Source organism: Octopus bimaculoides, chromosome 15 (assembly GCF_046866305.1).
Source record: "Octopus bimaculoides isolate indiv1 chromosome 15, ASM4686630v1, whole genome shotgun sequence".
NCBI lineage: Eukaryota > Metazoa > Mollusca > Cephalopoda > Octopoda > Octopodidae > Octopus > Octopus bimaculoides.
In genome coordinates, this window is record NC_142942.1 from 23,804,752 (window position 1) to 23,809,751 (window position 5,000).

General features: G+C 39.8%; 1 protein-coding gene across 3 annotated transcripts in view; it reads right to left on the reverse strand.

Moving 5' to 3' along the window:
* Nucleotides 1-5,000, reverse strand: part of LOC106874101 (tyrosine-protein phosphatase non-receptor type 9) — a 55,972-nt gene that overhangs the window by 30,659 nt on the left and 20,313 nt on the right. The gene's annotated exons all lie outside the window — the stretch shown is intronic.

Genomic DNA, 5,000 nt, shown 5'->3' on the forward strand with positions numbered 1-5,000 from the left:
ATATATATATATATATATATATATATATATATATATATTCAATTAAAGGGTGGTATCATCCCTTAGTCTGCTGTGATGATTCTATAATACCTAACAGCATGTCTTTTTTCTACCCCTCTGAAGAGTTTTTGCCTAACATAATGATTTTAATAATTGGTTAGAGTTGTTGTACTCAGGATTTTGAGATTGTGCTTTCGATTCCCAAACTGAGCAGCGATTTATGTTTTTGAGTAAAATGTTGTTCCAATCTACTCAGTTGAAAATGAGTTCCAGCAAAAGCTGAGGGTTAATCCCGAGTTGGACTCGAGTGCAATTCAAGGACGACGCGGAAGGGGCGTATTGTTTCTCTTGGGCACTCATGTCATGCAAACCTAAGGAAGTCGAAGGCTGCTGACAGACTTCAGACATAATTATCGGAAAGGTTTCATAAAAAAAAGTGACATTTTCAGTAAGCTATATATATAATTGTAACTTTAGACATTAATAAAAGATCATAGATTTTCCAATCAGGAATCCGTGGAAACCAGTGATTGATCTGTGTCGTTAGCAACAATTAACAACGGAAGAGATCGATACAAGCGTTCAGTAAGTTCGATTGTCGTAAAAATAATGTAACGTTTCGAGCTGTTGTCCTTAGACTGAGGGACAGGGAAAGGACCCCACCCCCACCCCACATCACTGTCAGACAAAAGAAAATCCGAGTCGTTAGAAACTTCTCGCAACAATTGGCGGTGAACTGACGGAGCGTTGACATTGCATTCTGAGCTCGAATTCTGTTGAAATCAATTTTACCTTTCACCCTTCTAAGGTCGATAAAGACTGTCTCAGTTTAGCACGAATTGGCAGAATCGTTGGGGCGTCAGACAGGATGCCCTACGATGTTTACTCCAGCCCTTTGTGTTTTCTAAGTTCAAAATCCTGCAATGGGTGGTAGTAAACATAATTCGTTGCCCGTCAGCTGGTCCTTTGGGTGCCTTTCATGGAGGACTCGACTCTGTTAAGAACATTCGGGACAAGAAAGGTTTCCGGTTTCAGAATTCCCCTACTTCTTAGGACACCTGTAGATGGTTGGTGTTTACTTGGTTCTTATTTTTATCAAACCTCGAAGGAACAGAAAACAAATTCATCTTTAATGAGATTTGAACTTCATATGTAGAGACAAACCAAATGCCACAATCCAGTCTAAGTGACACTTTACGACTAATTAATTCCACTATCCACCAGACACAGACAATTATATCTACATTAGTATACTATTGGTATTTATTTTGTCGACCCCAGATGATCCTGCTACTAATTGAACGTAAATACCGCAAACCAATGATCCATCCATGGGCTCCCATTCCAGGTTAAGATGCCAAGTTTTCATACTTCGAGAGGCAACATCGCCTCATTGTCATCTATCACTGAGTTAAGATTTACACCAACAAAAAGCAATGCAGACGAACAGGAAGTACTGCACTCCGTCCTTACTGTGGCCACCACCAGAATTTACTAGTGTTTGACGAACCAACGAGGGTCTCTATGTAGTTATAAGAATTGGATGAGATATGACGGCTCGGCCATCTCTCCCCAGTTCTTATATTAATCATTAAAATCCAGAAATACAACAACACGAGGGATAATGGTAACAACAGATCAATAGTTTATTCTAGGTTGGTGTAGAGCCGTTTCGTTCCTGGGTGAACAGGCATGCTGCTAGAATACCAAAGGAAGCTTCGACCACACGTCGGTATCGAGCTGAGAGATACGTGTTGTCAGCACCGCTGCCAGAGAGAAAAGAGATACGTGTTGTCGCCACCGCTGCTAGAGAGAAAAGAGAGCGAACGCTATTGCTTTCTCTCCACCTGTCGCATTGCGCATGCGTGCTCGGGTACTTCCGCTGACGGTAAGTCCTTGCACATGCGCAATGGCACTTCCCAAAATGGCGGCCACACGCGCCACTACAATGTCTCCCCACCCCCGAGTGCATAGCACGAAACAAGGAAAGATTGTAGAGGGCGCGGAAACAAGATGGCCGCCGAACCTAGAAAACATGGCTAAAATTATACAATGAAAAAACAAAATTGTTTTGTTAAAACAAAGAATGACAAGCTCAATAAATTTTCAAAGCAATGCTGTGTCGGATGCAGTAATGGAAGCAAAACTTTTGTATCCGACACGATGTGAGTAAGAAAAAAGGTTCTGTTCAACATGAAAAGTTCAGCCATTCCTAGAGATAAAGGGTCTGTGTGATAGAAAGTCGCAACGAAGGTGTTGGCGTGAGCAAATGTGTATGCAAAAGTTGAAACAATATGTAATGTGTACATATTTTCTCTTAACACGTTACTGTGCACAGAAATGGAAGAAAAACAATGTTTGTTTGTACAGAGAAATGAAATGCCGGCGGCACAAAAAATGTCAAATGTATATTGTTTTGGAAAGTTTCTTTGGCCAATGCACTGTCCGGCCAGACCTAGTGACATAAGGGTCACTTGAGTTTTGTCGCAACGACGAAGGTGGAGTGGTTTCTGGTGTGTGTGTTTGTGATGGTATTGATGTTGGTGTATGCATTGGTAAAGATGTTGACAGTGGTGTGTGTGGTGGTAATGATGTTGACAGTGGTGTGTGCGGTGTTTGAAAAGCGGGCACGTCGTCCACGGAAGTTGAGGGTTTGTCAAGGTACGCTTTTTCAGACGGTCGTTTTTTTTTTCTTTTTGTATTTCTGATGTCTAAGGATGATGGGCATGAGTCCCCCCCCCACACACACACACCACCACCACCATCAAATGTAATTCCGGAGAACTGAAGAAGCAAATATACTTTATCTTGTCTTCTGTGCCGGTGACGAAAGAAGGGTTCTGAAACTTTCCCCTAATATTTGAACTTCTTTGTATGAAGTTTTTGAAACTAATGACGCTAAGCCATTTCAGCTTGCCACGAGTCTAACCTGAAATAATCCATGATGAAAAAGTATTCCAGTCATGCCCATCCTGTCTTTTTTCTTTCTTTCTTTTTTTTTTTTTTTTTTGGTAGACAATATATCATCGTCGAATATGTTTGTCTTTCAGTTTTTTAAAAGACGGTAGAGTCTGGCTTGAAGGAATTTTGACTACTATTTCTAGCATGACGAGTGGCCATGTAGAGGGTTCCCTCTCACGGTTTTAATTTTCGTTTGATATTTAAAAATTTCGCTTATTTTACTCTTTCCATTTGCTTTACCTTCACCGACAATAGCCACATAATCTTTATAGTTGCTTGGCCTGTTAAAAATAACAGCCAAGTCTCCCTCAGCAAATCACTTATACCACCGCCCCCGACCTTATTTCTTCTACTGACTTTAATTTCCTATTTATGTTTGATCATTTCTGAAGACGATCCACCCCCAATATAAAGCTTGAGTACCATAAAAGGGAAAGACCAAGAATTTGTCGAAGTTTTAGATACAACTTTCCGACTAACGAAAACAAAGCCAGACCTGTAATTTCCTGTTGAGCAGACTTTACAGAAACCTCTTGAATATTTGCCCTTTAATAGGATAAATATCAACTACAGTTTTCTCTTACTGTAGGATTGCTGACAATAACTTCAACTTTATTAAACAGAGAGGCTTCGTGAAGATATTACAGGAGTCATGCTGAAAAGAAAGTGGAAAGAGCGGAATGGTTTGGGTGAAAAACGAAGCGATAAACACGTTTCGGTCAGGTCCTTTAAGAAGATTAACACAATTTTGTATGGCTGATATAGCCCAAAATTTCATATTAAAACAGAGAAATCTACTCCAAAAATGCAAGCTATATAGCATTCACCAAAAGTTTCGTTGAAATAAAAAATATTGTTGAGGCAGTATCATCTCAGAGGTATTTAAACAGCAACATGTTTTTAGTTGCAGACATTCTAGAAAACATTGAATACGAAAACTACAGTCGTTAACACTGCGTGTATTTCACGTTGGAGATGACTTAGGAGTGAAAAGTGTTCCAACCACTATCGTCCTGCATTTATCGAAGTCAACATCTTCCAAAATATCTTTTCTTTTTTTAAGACGGTAGGGTGCGACATTGGGGCAGTTTCGACAGTTATCTCGATATATCGTGTTGGCTCCGTCTGGGTCAAATTGGTTCGTAAGTTGAGTGAAAGAGAATTATTAATAAATAAATCTAAGAAATGTTCCTTTATTGAATTAATTTTACCTGTTGTAATATATAAATATTTCGATATAATATATTCACAGAAGTGTTTACAAAGGCATGTCCTTAACATTATGGTTAAACAAACAACTATACTATGTGTGGGTGTCTTTGAACCTCATCTGACATGCTAGCAATATCATCCACTTATCCTTCAATTCACATCCTGCGGCCCTCTTCCCCCCCCCCCCACACACACACAAAGAAGAAGGAATAAAGACACTATGTCAGAATAAAAAACAAGATGCGCTGCAGCTGACGGGCTGGAACACCTTTAAACCAGCTTGATCCAGAGTTGACCTGCGCCTTAATGCAAATTTTTGACGTTGTCATCTTTCGATAACACATTTCCTTTCCTTTATACTTTACTCCATGGGAAAAAAAAATCTATAAATAGAAGTACGCATAAAGATCAACGAGTACAATCATTGAACAAAAGGCTTTGATCACTGACCATAACCGGATGAGAGTTCAATAGATGTATTGACGTGTGGGAGGAGATTATCGACTGCAGTACCTAACTGGTACTGCAGTCGATCTCGAAAAGATGAACAGCTGAAGTTGACTTTAGTGAAATTTGAACCCGGAATTAAAGCACCAGAAGAAATACAGCATTTTTATCGAGGTTTAGAAAGTGTGGATTAATAGAATGGTTTCTAATTTTGGCACAAGGCCAGCAATTTTGAGGGAAGAGGTCAGTTGGGACCATCGAACCCAAATACTTGACCAGTAACTTATTTTTACCGACCCCGGAGGGATGGAATATGAAGTTCACCTTAGCTGGATATGAACCCAGAATGTAAAGAACCAGAAGAAATACAACAGGGCCTT